Here is a 15001-nt window from a genome sequence, read left to right on the forward strand (position 1 = left end):
CACTTCCAGTTCTTTGTCACCACAAAAAGAGCTGTTTTAAATATTTTTATACATATGAGTCTTCTCTACTTTTCTTTGATTGCCTTGGGATATATGCCTAGTAGCAGTATTGTTGGGTCAAAAAATACACACAGTTAAGTGGTTTTGGGGACAAAATTCAAAATTGCTTTCTAGAATAGGCGCGCCAATTTACAACTCTACCATTGGTGTACCCATCTACCCAAAGCTGTCCAAGAACCATTGTGTCTCTTTTATGTTATCTTTGCCAATCTGATGGATGTGAGGTATGACTTCAGAGTTGGTTTGATTTGTGTCTCTCTCTTTTTTTTGGATCATTTTTTTTTGGTTGCCGAGTGCTTGGATTTCTTCCTTTGAGAACTGCTTGTTCATATTCTTTGACCATTTATAAATGAAGGAATGAATGACTCTTGTTATTTGAATTGTCTCCCTATAGATCTTGGACATGGGACCTTTATCAGAAAAGCTTTTTATAATGATTTTTTCCCGTTTGCCTGTTTCCTAAATATTTTGTGTATTCTGTAGTTATTTTAAGTAAAATTGCTCTCTCTTCTGGTTGGATTTTATTGGTGATAGAAAGGCTAATGATTTATGTGAGTTTATTTCATATCCTGTGATTCTGCTGTTTATAAATTATTTCAGTTTTTTTCATCATCTTCAAAAAGTGCTAGTTTTGTTGCCCTTGTTTATATATATAAAATATGTATATATATATATATAAAATATACACATGTATATGTTTTGTTTATGCTCATTCCCTCAATTTCTTTTTAAGTTTCTTACTGTTATAGCTAGAATTTCTGGAACTATATCAAGTAATAGTGATAATAATAAATATTCTTGTTTTACTTTTGATGTTACTGGAATGACTGAACCTTTCTCCCCTACATATAATAGTGGCTCTTGATTTCAGATCTATACTACTTAACCATATTAAGGAACTGTACACTTATTCTTATGTATTAAATTTTATTTTGATTCAGTTATTTTTAGTTCTAAATTATCTCCTTCCTTCTGCCCCACCCATTGAGAAGGCAAGAAAAACAAAAACAATTACAAATATATATAGTCATTCAGAACAAGTTCCCACATTAACCATGTCCAAAAAAGAAAGAAAGAAAGAAAAAGAAGGAAAAGAAAACATTACAATTTGTTGAATCCAGTGTCTATCTGGAGTTAGATGCCGTGTTTCATCATTCATTCTTTGGAGTTGTGGTTGGTCATTGTGTCAGTCAGAGTTATTAGGTCTTTCAGAGTTCATTACCTTTACAATGTTGTTATTTAATAAATTGTTTTCCTGGTTCTACTCAATTCACTTTGCATCAGTTCATGCAAGTCTCACCAGGTTTCTCTGAAACCGTCCCTTTCCCCATTTCTTTCAGCACAATATTATGCCATCACATTCATATTCCATTATTTGTTCCAACGGTTCCCAGTTGATGGACATCCCCTTAGTTTCCAATTTTTATCCACCACAAACAGAACTGCTATAAATATTTTTGTATATGTAAGTCCCTTTCCTCTTTATTTGATCTCTTTAGGCTATAGACCTAGTAGCAGTATTGCTGTACTCTTTTCAGTATAGTTCCAAATTGCTTTCCAAAATGGTTAAATTAGTTCACAGTCCCACCAACAGTGTGTTAGTATACCCATTTTCCCACAACAACTTCAGCATTTATCGTTTTCCTTTTCTGTCATGTTAGCCAATCTGATGGGCATAGGGTGGTAACTCAGAGTTATTTTAATTTGCTTTTCTCTAATTATTAATGATTTAGAGCATGTTTTCATATGGCTGTCGATAGCTTGGATTTCTTCCTCTGAACACTGCCAATTCTTATGCCTTGATCAGTTGGGGAATAGCTTGTGTTCTTGTAAATTTGATGCAGTTCCATACATAACTTAGGAATTAGACTTTTATCAAAGAAATCTTCAAAGATTCCCCCTCTTCCCCAGTTTCCTGCTTTTCTTCTCATTTTAGCTGCATTGGTTTTACTTCCGCAAAAACTTTTTAATTTTATGCAATCCAAATTATCCATTTTACCTCCTGTGAACCTTTCTATCTCTTGTTTGGTCATGAACTTTCCCCCATCAACAGATCTGACAGGTAATTTCTTCTATGCACCATTAATTTGCTTTTAATGTCACCCTTTATGTCTAAATCGTGACCCATTTTAAGCTTATCTTGGTAATATAGCATGAGATGTTGGTCTGTACTTAGTTTCTGCCAGACTATTTTCTGGTTTTTCCAACAGTTTGGTTAAATAGTGATTTCTCTTCCTTATAGATGGGATCTTTGGGTTTATCAAACACTAGGTTACTGTGCTAATTTGATTCTTTATATTTATTCTTTCCTTATCTGTTCCACTGATCAACCTCTCTATTTGTTACCCAGCATCAAATTATTTGGTGATTATTGCTTTGTAATGTATTTTAAGATCCGATACTGCTAGGTCTCTTTCCTTTCCTATTTTTTTCCATTGTTTACACTGATATTTTTGACCTTTTGTTTCTCCTGCTAAATTTTGTTATTATTTTTTTCCTCTCTTTAAAATGACTCTTTGATGGTTTTAATTGATGTGGCACTGAATAAATACATTAATGTAGGTAGTATTGTCATTTTTGTTATATTGGCTCAGTGTTACCATGAACAATTAATATTTCTCTATTTAAATCTGAATTTATTTATGTGAAGTGTGTTTTGTAATGTGTTCATATGATTCCTATGTGTATCCTGGCAGGGGGACTCCCAAATATTTTATACTGTCTGCAGTTATTTTAAGTGAAATTTTTGTTTCTATCTCCTTCTTCTGGGTTTTGCTGGCAATATACCAAACTGTTGATGATTTGTGGGGATTTATGTTATATCCCAAGTCTTTGCTAAAGTTATTATTTTGATTAGATTTTTAGTTGGCTCTCTTAAGTAAACTAGTATTTGCAAAAAGTGATGTTTCTTGTTTTCTCTTTGCCTATGGTTATTTGTTCAGTTTATTTTTTATCATCTTATTGCTATTGTTAGTATTTCTAGTAATACAGATGTGGTAATGGACATTCTTGCTTCACCCCTGATCTTATTGGAAAAGCTTCTACATTATCCCCATTAAAGATACAAATATAGGAGCCAAGAAAAGCATAGAAAGGAAAACAAGTATGAGAAATCATAAGAGACTACACAGGGTTAAATTGTTTATATTTTTATATAAGGAGATGATACATGTAACTCCTCAGAAAATTGTCATCACCAGGGGTCATAGAAAGAGTCTAATTAGACAGAGGAGCCTGGGTATTATTTTCTTGTGTTTGAAGATTTCAAACGAAGAATGGAATGGATAGGAAAGAAGAATGCACTAGGAAAGGGGGAAAGGGAGAGGAAAAATGGAACAAAAATTACATTTAATGTAATTTTGAAGCAGGACATTGAAGCAAAGACAAAACATTAATTGGAAACTAACAATTTGAAAGAATGTGAGTTAAAGAGCAAATTATAAACACAAAATCAATAATTTCATTAAAGGTAATGGCAGTAAGACAACATACCAAAATTTGTGGGATCTGGTCAAAATAGTACTTAGGGGAGAATATCTTTAAACTCTTTTCAGTATTTGAGCATGCAGTTTAAAAAAAACCAATTAAACATCAACGTAGAAATCTTGAAAATCAAAGGCAAGATTGACAAAATTGAAAGCAAAAAAAAACAACAAAACAACATTAAATTAATACATAAAACTAGGAGCTGTTATTTTAAACTGATAAAATAGTTAAGCCATTAGTTAATTTAATTAAGAAAAAGAAAGAAAACTACATTATCAGTATCAAAAACGAAAAGGGTAAATGTACCAATGAAGATGAAATTAAAGCAATTATTAGGAGCCTTTTCGTACAACTGTGTGCCAATAAAATTGTCTATCTACATGAAATGGCTTAATATTTGTAAAAGTATTAGTTGCTACGTTTAACAAAACAGGAAATAATATTTCTTGTCTCATGGAGCCATTGCTTTCTGGTTGGTCTGTGTTAGTTTTCAGGGAGATCAATTCTCGGGTAAGGTTTACCACTTTGTGTTCTAAGGTACAAGTTCTCTTTTCTGTTTTGTCAGTGCTGTGTCTCATTTCACTTAACATCATATTTTGTATCTTTTGCTTCATACTCTCATGTCCTTGGAGTCAGGTCATTTTTCCTCTGAGCCTTGATTTGGAATTGCTATGGAATTACTCTCTTTTGGGTTTGTCTTTTTGGCTTCTATCAATCTATAGTATTTTTTTTCCATTTATTCACATTTCCGTCCTTATTTTCTAGATTGAAGCTTTGTGCTTGGATCATACTCTGATTTCTCCGATGATCTTGGATATTGTTGTCAGGCCCCAGCTTGCTCCTGGATGCAGTGATTAAGATAGGACACGCCTTCTGCGGGAGTTCCTGGGTTTTGGCTCAGTCTTGGTGATTCAGCTTGAGTTTTAGGCCTTGGCTCCTCCTGGTACAGTTCTGAACCCAGAGTTGGCTCTGTTTCTTGCTGTGACCAGGACACACTCCAGCCAGATAGTGCTGATTACATTGATAGCAACCTGGCCCTTTCTCCTGTTCTTCACCTCCATCTCCAGCTGTGTGTCTCTGCACTGGCTGTCTTCCATGTTTGGAATGCACTGTTCCCTTCCCTCTGCCTCCTGGAGCCCTTATTTCATTCAGGATTCAGTCCAAGGGACACCTTTGGCGTGAGGTCTTTCCTGGTCCCCCGCTGCTTGAGCTTCTTCACTGTAGAGGCCTTGTAATAGCTGTTATTAGCTTTTAATTTTATTATTAATTTTAACAAACTGTCTCTTGTTATAATTTAAGCTCCATAAGAACAGGGATGGTTTTGTTTTTGTATCCCCTGTGCTTTGCACAATGCCTAGAACATAGCAGGTACATTATAAATGCTGGTTGATTGGTCGGTTTATACATGAAATTTAAACCATTTCTTTGACCACAGCCCTGAAAAATGTAGCTCACTTAGATCAGGATGACTTGATCTCTAGCTCCAGGTAGCTGAGTCTTAGACTCTGATAGCTGGTGACCTCGTTTCAAGAAAGATAAAGCAAAAGCTCACCTATCAGAAGCAGAATGTGCATTGTCCAAGGCCAAGCGTCATGGTTGGGATATGGCCATATCACAGGCACCAGCTCACCATTAGTGATATTTTAGCAGTCAAAGATCATTTTCCTTGCCCAATATCCTTCTTTCTTCAATAAATCAAATCACCCAACAACAGCCAGCTGGAAGGACAGGTCAAAGAGCAGTTCTGCCTGATTTTTGCCATCTGTGACCTCTGTCCCCTTTACCTGGAGCATGAGAAGAATGTATGGAAATTGTAAAAAAACAGACAGGCATGAGATCTGGAGATGCATGATTGCAAAGGGGAGTGAAAGAAGTAAGTCATGTGGAGAGAGTGAGTGATACCCTATGGATAGTCTGAGTGATGTGATATCCATGTAATATTTTGGGATTTTTTTCAAGATCTTTCATTTAATTTTTAAAATTCAATTTTATTTTTGTTTTTAGTTCCAAATTTTTTTCCTCCCTTCACCCTCTCCTCTATGCACTGAGAAGGCAAGATGTACAATACCCATTGTACGTATGAAATCATGCAAAATATATTTCTACATTAGCCATGTTACACACACACACACACACACACACACACACCAAGAAAAAGAAAAAAGAAATGTTTCAGTCTACAATCTGAGTCCATCAGCTCCATCTGAAAGCGCACAGCATTTTTCATCACGAGTCCTCTGGAATTGTGGTGGATCATTGTATCGATCAGAGTTATTACTAAGTCTTTCCCAGTTGAATTTCTTTCTGTTATTGCTGTTAGTGTGTAAACTGTTTTCCTGGTTCGGCTCACTCCGCTTTGCATCTGTTCCTAGAAGTATGTGTAATATTAAAAGGCCTAGAGTTAGGCCTTTGGGAAGGCAGCCTTGGTGCTCTGAGCAGATGTAACAGTAGAGAGAAGAAACAGGCTTGAAGCAATCAGAATTTCACAGTGGTGGTAAGGAAAAATCAGCGTTCATGACTAGCTGCTAGTCAAACCTGATAAGACTAGACTGCCCAGTGGTTAAATTGTCAAATGACTGGCTCACTAGAATCGAGCCAGAGATTCTAATATTTAGAGACTATAAAAAAGACTCCAATGCCTGGAGTAATTTTTCCTGTGATCTGTGAGCTCATTGAGGACAGGGCCTGTCTCTTGCCCCCCTTTTTATCCCCAGTACTTAGCACATAGTAGGTGCTTAATAAATTATTGACTGTCTAGTTGACTGTTGGGAGATGCCATTGCAATGGCCTGAGATCATGACTAACGCAATCTGATTCTGACCAAAAATGGATCTAATTGCCAAAATAGAAATGAATAAAATCTTGGGAGGAAGTGAACAGAACCTCTTAGAGTTTGTGGAAGACAAGGAAGATGAGTGCCAAATGCCAATAAACGTTTGTGAAGCACCTGTGATGGATCAGGCACTCTTTGAAATGTTGGAAATACAAATATAAACAAGGAAAGACAGTCCCTGCCCTCAAGGAGCTTACAGTCTGATGAGAGAAGACAACAAACAGAAAGGAGCTGAAAAGGGTGAGGGGGCAGAGGGGGCAAGAGGAGATGGACCCTGGCCCAGGGGCATGGTGGAGAACAAAGGCCAGCCAGGTGAGAAGTAAGTTGCCTCATGCATATACTGGATTTGGAGAAAGTAATTATCAAAGATTTCAGAGCAATTTCACAAGCCAAATTGAATCCAGATGGGTGGGAAGCTCCCAGGTTCAAAGTTGTGATGACACAAATAATAATGATGGTGAAGGTGTACATCCACTTTAAATTAGTGACACCATGCAGTCTAAACAAACCCTCAAGACCTAAGACCTGGGAAAAATAAATACAACCAGGGTACATTGGAGCCTATCAGTACTGCTCTGTTAGCCTAGTGGTTAAGGAAAGGAATAAGCCTCCTCCTCCCTTGAGGATTTTTTCTTAATGGTTCCTTCTATGACTCTCTAACTAAGGCCCTGGGCCAGTTTTTCATTTTGTTGACAAGAAAACATAATAGCTTCCATTCATCCCTTTGGGGGCATTTATATAACTCATTAATGATAATGCCCTGTGTATTGACATAATATCTCCCTACAGAAAGATTCCCCTGTGTCTTAGAAGCTAAAAGTACAACCTGTCAAATTGATAGGAGGTGAAAACTGAGGTTATTAATCTGTTCAGCCCTTATTTATTCTGCCAAGACATGAAAGAAAGAATAGGCATTAATTTACTTGTTGGTTTGATGCTCGGTTGTAAGGACAAAGATTCTAAGAAGGTGCAGACCTAAGGGCCGGGGGAGTACTGGAACAAAGGAGAAGCACAAAGTGCCAAAGAGAACTGTTATTAAATGGGGACAAACACGTTTCTAGTGGGAAGGGAAAATTGGGGTACAGACTGTGTGGGCCTCAAAAGTTCTTCGCCATTTCTGTGTCCTTGACCCCCTTGGTAGTCTGATGAAGCCTATGGTCCTTTCTCAGAATAATGTCTTTAAATGCTTAAAAAAATACATAGAACTACAAAGAAAATCAATTATATCAAAGCAATTATATATTTAAAAAAGTTTATGGATCCCATGCACGAAGGGGAACCATCTAGCATCACCAGCTCAATATGGATAAACACTTCCCAAGAGGCTAATCCATAGATTCCCAAAGTGGGGGATACTGCCTCCTGGGGGGTGCTGGAACCATCCAGGGGGTGGTAGTAGTCTCACCCGCAATTGTGGGGTGTTGAATAAATGTAAGGGGGCAATGGAAGCCTTATGCCGAAGAGAAGATAGGAAAATTTTGAAAAACCCTTTGTACATGTTTCATCTGTTGTGCAACAGAATTAAAGTTGTAGCGATTACGTTATTTTCCAAATGAACACAAAATGCAAGTTATTAATTTATTTTGATTTATCAACAATCACTTCCATAAGATTTTGAGTTTTAAATTTTTCTCTCCCCTTCCTACCTCCCTCCCCAAGATGGCGTGCAATCTAATATAGGCTATACATATACATTCTTATTAAACATATTTTCACATTAGTGATGTTGTAAGTAAGAATTAGAACTAATAGGAGGAACCACCAGGAAGAGGAAACAAACACAACAGAAGAAAAAAAATAGCAAGTAGAATGCTTTGATCTGCATTCAAATTCCATAGTTCTTTCCATTATGAGGCTTTTGGAGATGTCCTAGATCCTTGTGTTGCTGAGAGGGATTAAGTCAATCAAATCCAGTCACCACCCAATGTGACTGTTAACTGTGCACAATGCTCTCCTGGTTCTGCTCACCTCAGTATCAAACCATACAAGTCTTTCCAGGTTTATCTGAAGTCTGCCTGTTCATCATTTCTTATAGTACAATAGTATTCCATTACATTCATATATCACATTCACAATTATGATAACTATCTGTGTCTTCCTCTTCATCCTTTCTCTCCTCCCCTCCCATTTATGCTTTTCTTTCTCCTTTCTCCTTTTTCTTCCTCACTAATGTTTTGCTTTTGACCACCGCCTCTCTCAGTCCCACCTCCCTTCTATTAGCCCCCTCCCTTTTCTTTCCCCTTTTCCCTCCTACTGCCTATAGAACATGTTAGATTTCTATACCTGATTATGTCATTCCCTTTTTAAGCCAAATCCTCCTTTATATATAGAATACAAATTCTTATATGTAAAAATCAAAAATGCTTTGCAAACCTTGATGTGCTATATAAATGTCACTTACCTTGTGAAATACTGCCTAATTAATTTAGTTATCATGTTATACCAAATTCCTAATAGAATATTTTGTAGACCTAGAGGAAAGAACATTCTCTTGAGTGCATTTGTTTTCACTTCCTTTTCTTTCCTAGCTCAAAACCACCAAAAAAGGACAAAACCACCCCCAAGCCCTGTATTTGCCTTTAAAAAAAACACTCCCTCTGTAACTCTAGAACAGAGGTTCCCAAACTTATTTGGCTTACTGCCCCCTTTAAAAAAAAAAATTACTCAGCATCCTCTTGGAAATTGACTTTCTTTAACCCTTAACAGTTTTTTTTTAAAAATTTGCATCATTTCAAAAAATAAAAAATATTTTTTAAAAATGACACGTCTTTAATTTATTGTAAATTTGTGTTTTTTTCCTGTATTGAAATTTTGATGATGCAGTATTGTGTCATGTAACCATATAGGATTGTATTATAAACAAGTCATTACACACACATATTCCTGCTGATGCATGCTGGACTTCCTGACAATGTTCTCAAAATGCTGGCCTGCCAACATTTGCTCGTTAAGACCCTGTCAGCGGACTTGACCACTGATGGGTTATAACTTGCATTTTGTGTGTTTATTTGGAAAATAATGTAATCACTACAACTTTAACTCTATTACATAACAGATGAAACACGTTTGAAGGGTTTTTCAAAATTCTCTTCTGCAAAAGGCTCCCACCACCCCATTATTTTTATTCAATGCCCCCTAATTTCACTTGAGGTTACTACCACCTCCCTGGATCGTTCCAGCATCCCCCAGGGGGTAGTATCGCCCACTTCGGGCACCTCTACTCTAGAATATAGTAGTATTCTCTTCTCCCCCATAAGAATGTAAGCATGAGATCACCATTTAGCCTGTTCCATACCTTCATTCTATTCTCTACCCTTTACCTTATGAACTTCTTTTACCTCATGTACCAGCAGCCATCTCACCCTGGAAGATGCCTCCATCCCTGTGGCCCCTTCCTCTGATTGGTTAGTTCCAGATTCTTTACTTTAACTGTTCTCAGGCTAGCCATCGTCACTCTTTCATTCTAATCTGGGCTCCATTCCCGACTTTCAAGACTGCCTTCTTCACCATTCACCAGTAGCCTTCTTACCCGTGGAAATGCCTCTGCCTCCATGTTTCAGCAGCCTTCTCATCCTTGAAGAGTCCTCTGCCTTTTTAGCCCTTTACTCTGGTCAGTTCTTCCCAGATCCTGCATTTTAAGGAAATGCCCAGACCAACCATGGTTACTCTATTCTACCTCATTCTTGACTCTGCAAACTTCTTTCTCTACCGCGTCCCCATGGGGGAAACTTCTATTTCCACCACCCTTTGGTTTTTGACTTACTTTTATTATGTTGTCTTCCTTCGTTAGAATGTAAGCTCCTTGAAGGTAGGGTCTGTCTTCTTTTTACTTCTGCTTATATTCCCAATGCTTAGCACTGAATAAATGCTCATTGGCTTAGTGACCTTCAATTGCTCAAATATATTTGCCTTTTTATGTTTCCTTTGTGTTGAGTTTTCAAAAATTCTACCCAGCTCTGATCTTTTCATCAGAAATACTTCAAAGTCTTATGTTAAAGGTTTATTTCTGCCCCACCCACCCAGTAGGATTAATGCTTGTTTTGAAAACATGAATTTGTTTCTTCTGATTAATATTTTGGGGAATATTTTTAGCAAAATATAAATTTCAAATCTGCTTATACTCCATTTCTTACTTGAGAAACAGTGAGAATGCCGAAAACTACACTACACCATAATAACTTGCAAGGCAAATCATTCAACATCACAGTAATACAAGCCTGTGTTCCAACCACTGATGCCAAAGAGGCCAGAGTTGATCAATTCTATGAAGACCAACATTTTCTAGAAATAACACCAAGAAAAGACATCACCTTCATCTTAGGGAATTGGAATGCTAAAGTAGGAAATCAAAAGTTAATTGGAAAAATAGGCAAGTTTGGCCTTGGAGTACAAGATGAAGCAGGGTAGAGACTAATAAGAGTTTTGTCAAGATAACTTGCTGGTGATAGCAAACACTCTTTTTCAACAATCCAAAAGGTGACTCTACACATGGGTATCACCAGATAGTCAATTTAGAAATCAGATTGATTATATGCTTTGCAGCCAAAGGTGGAGTCAGTAAAAACAAGACCTTGAGCAGTCTGTGGTCAGATGATGAGCTTCTTAAGGCTGAATTCAGGCATAAATTGAAGAAGGTAAGGAAAACCATCAGATTGTATAGGTATGACCTAAATAACATCCCTAAGTAAAATCATATTCATAAACATGAAGTGAAAGTGAGCAATAGAATTAAGGGACTGGATCTGGTAGACAGTGTGCCTGATGAACTACAGACAGGGGTTCACAGTGTTGTATAGGAGACAGCAACAAAAAACACACCAAAGAAGAAGCGCCAGAAAGCAAAATGGTGGTCTGGTGAGACTTTACAAATAGCTGAGGAAAGAAGGAAAGCAAAAGGAAAGGAGAAAGGGAAAGATGTACCTAAATAAATGCAGAATTTCAGAGAATAGTAAGGAAGAGATAAGGTTTTCATAAATGAGCGATGCAAAGAAATAGAAGAAAACAATAGAATGGGGAAGATGAGATCTTTTCAAGAAAATTAGAGATATGAAGGGAATTCTTGCAAAAATGGCCATGATAAAAGACAAAAGTGGTAGGGACTTAACAGAAGCAGAAGAGATTAAGAAGAGGTAGTAGAAGTGCACAGAAGAATTAGATGAGAAAGATCGTAACATCACCATAACCATGATGGTGGGGTTACTGATCTAGAACCAGGCGTCCTGGAGAATGAAGTCAAGTGGACCTTAGGGAGCTTCCCAAACAATAAGGCTAGAGGAAGTGATGGAATTCCAGCTAAGCTATTTAAAACCCTAAAAGATGATGCTCTTAAAGTGCTACACTCAATATGCCGGCAAATTTGGAAAACTCAACAGTGGTAACTGGATTAAGAAAGCTCAGTTTACCTCTCAGTCCTAAAGAAGGGCAATGCCAAGGACCGTTCAAATGACTGAACATTGGCACCCACATCACACTCTAGCCAGACTATGGGTAAAATGCTGCAAGCTAGGCTTCAGCAATATGTGAGCTGAGAATTACCAGAAGAGCAGGCTGGTTTTTGAAAAGGCAGAGGAAACAGAGACCAGATTGCCAACATTTGCTGGATTATGGAGAAAGCAAGAGAGTTCCAGAAAAGTATCTACTTCTGCTCCATTGACTACACTAAAGCCTTTGTGTGGATCACAACAAAATGTGGCAAGTCCTCAAAGAAAAGGGAGTACCTTATCATCTTACTTGTCTCCTGAGGACTTGTATGTGGATCGAAAAACAGCACTTGGAACAAGACATAGAACAACTGATTGGCTTAAGGCTGGAAAAGAGGTGCAACAAGGCTGCGTATTGTTACTTTATTTAATTTGCATGCAGAGTCCATCATGTGAAATGCCAGGCTGGATGAGTCAAAGGTCGCTGGAATGAGAAATATCAGCCATTTCCGATATGCAGATTATGCTTTCTGACGGCAGAGAGTAGAAAAGAATTAAGAAGCCGCTTGATGAGGGTGAAAGAAGAGAGTGTGAAAGGTAGCTTGAAGCATAACAGGTTCTGCTCCAGCCCTGTATTTTAACTCTGTATCTTTCTCTTTCAAGCATGTTTCTTGAAAATAACATGTTTTTGGCTTCTGATTTTTAATCCACTTTTCCGTCCTCTTCCATTTTATCAGTGAATTCGTCCCATTCACATTCATAGTTATTGCTAACTATGTATTTCCCTCCATCCTATTCTCTTTCCCTTTTCTCTCCCCACCTCACCCCCTCTTTGAGAGAGTATTTTACTTCTGACTACTGCTGCCCTAAGTCAACCCTCCCTCTTATTTTCCTACATCTCTTTCCCTCCTGTTTTGCTATTGGGTAAGTTGTATTTCTGGACTCAACTGTGTGTATGTATATTCTTCTCTTCTTTAACTAGTTCAAAAAGTATGAGGTTCAGGTGTTACCTTCTTCCTTCACCCTCCCCCCCCATTTCTTGTATAAACTCTTGTTAATTCCATTCTTGCTCTCTATCTTCCCCCCCCCCCCAGTACTTTTCTTTCTCACCCTTCCATTCTTGTTTGAAGACCAACCAAACGTAATACAATCACGCTTAGATCCTCTGACTAATTAGACTCCCTCTAAGACCCTGGTGGTGATAAAGTTCTTGGTGGCTACATTTCTTGCCATAGAGGAATGTAAACAGTTTAACATTGCTTAATCCATTATGATTTCTCACTCAGGTTTTTCTTTTTATACTTCTTTTGACTCTTGTGTTTGTATGTCATATTTTCTACTCAGTTCTGTTCTTTTCAGCAGGAATGCTTAGAGGTCCACTGTTTCATTCAAGGTCCATTTTCCCCCAGTAGAATGATACCATTTTGCTGGGTAGGTTATTCTTGACTGTAAGCCTAGATCCTTTGCCTTCTAGAATATCATATTCTAAGCCCTCCGCCCCTTTATCTGCTAAATCTTGTGTCCTCCTGAATGTAGCTCCTCAGTACTTGCATTCTTTCTTTCTGGCTGCTTGCAGAATTTTTTTCCATAAAAGGCCATGAAGCAGGGGATTCTGGAATCTGATGGCCCCCTGCCTCTTTGACCCAGCATCCTGGTCACCTAAGGGTGAGTCCTATCTATGTGCAATTGGGGCGCCTCTAACTTGGTGGATTTCTGGGCCTGGTTACTCACTTTCCTCCAGGGCTGCATTATGAAAATTTCAGAAGAGAGAGAAAAGGCCCAGGCTTAGCAACTTCCCACAAGGTCATCTGTCCTGAGGGTGAAGGAGATCTGTAGTTACATAACAGGGCAGAGTACAGATCTAGCCTAGATACAGGCCACCAAAGAATGCACTGAATTTCAAGTGTTAGCTTCCTGCCATGTTTCTGTGAATCTGTCACCCTTTAGGCTTTGAAGAATTAATTTTTGCCACCATTTTCCATTGGAATGCCAAGTATGGCCATGGATTGTGGAAGTACCAGTACGGTGATTAGGTATGACAGCTTTGCCCTACTTTGTTGCCTTAATGGTTCTGTAATGTTGAATTGTCAGAAATGAGAGCAATTAAATTAAGGCTGTCCTTCTGACGATTCAAGAACTAGCTTTCAGAAGTGGCTAGGACGGTATTTGCTTTAATTGCATTATTGATAATTGCATAATGCTGTAGCATGTGCAGTGGCCACAGCCTGGTAAAAACTGGCTCAGCAAATGACTGAGGCAAGTTGAGGCTAACTTCCAGGCCTCAGCTGTCGTTGAAGTAGGGGAATGTCTACCCCAAGCATATGAAGACTTCCCCCTTGGATTGGGTGGATGAGAACATGGGTGGTCCAGCTTCCATGAAGGCGGCTGGAGCAGGTGCTGTGGAGCACTTAGAGACTGGTCAGACTTTGAAGATGCCAAGGTCGTCCATTACATCCCGGGCCATTGCCTGTTGTCTTGACTTTTGTCTTGCCACCGGAAGAGAAAGTGAGGCTGATAACTTTGTACAGTGCTGCCTCACTTAAATCCAACTTAGGAGCAAAACAAGACATGACCCCGTGCTGTCATTGGTCCTCTTTAAAAACAAAGGACAAAAAACAATTGAACCCTGTCAAGATCAGGAACCTGAGGGTAGAGAATGAAAGTTGGAGTGAGAAACAAGAATCCTGAAAATCAAAGGAGAGATTAAAAAATCAAAAATTTAAAAAAACTATTGAATTCATAAATAAACTAGGAGTTGGTTTTATGGAAACAATAGATAAACCATTGGTTAATCTGATTAAAAAAAGAAAGAAGAAAAGCAAATCAGTATCAAAAATGAAAAGGATAAATGCCACTAATGAAAATGAAACCAAAGTAGTTATTGGGAGCTCGTTTGCCCAATCATATGCTAATAAAACTAACAATTTACATGAAATGGATAAATATTTACAAACATCTAAACTGCCCAAGATAAAGGAAGAGGAAGTAGCATACCTAAATAGCTCTTTCTCAATAAAAGAAATTGAACAAGCCATAAAGAAAAAATCCCAAAGGTGAGATGGATTTACAAGTGAATTCTACTAAACATTTAAAGAACAATTAATTCCAATACTATATAAATTACTTGGAAAAATAGGTGGAATCCTACCAAATTCTTTTTATGACACAAATATGGTTTTGATATCTAAACTAGGGAGAGTCA

At 37.8% G+C, this 15001-nt stretch overlaps 1 long non-coding RNA gene across 2 annotated transcripts in view; it reads left to right on the forward strand.

Annotated features, from left to right (window-relative positions):
• Positions 1-15001, forward strand: part of LOC114037595 — a 139717-nt gene that overhangs the window by 14490 nt on the left and 110226 nt on the right. The gene's annotated exons all lie outside the window — the stretch shown is intronic.

This window comes from Vombatus ursinus, unplaced genomic scaffold (genome assembly GCF_900497805.2).
Source record: "Vombatus ursinus unplaced genomic scaffold, bare-nosed wombat genome assembly UNPS02010461.1, whole genome shotgun sequence".
Taxonomy (NCBI): domain Eukaryota; kingdom Metazoa; phylum Chordata; class Mammalia; order Diprotodontia; family Vombatidae; genus Vombatus; species Vombatus ursinus.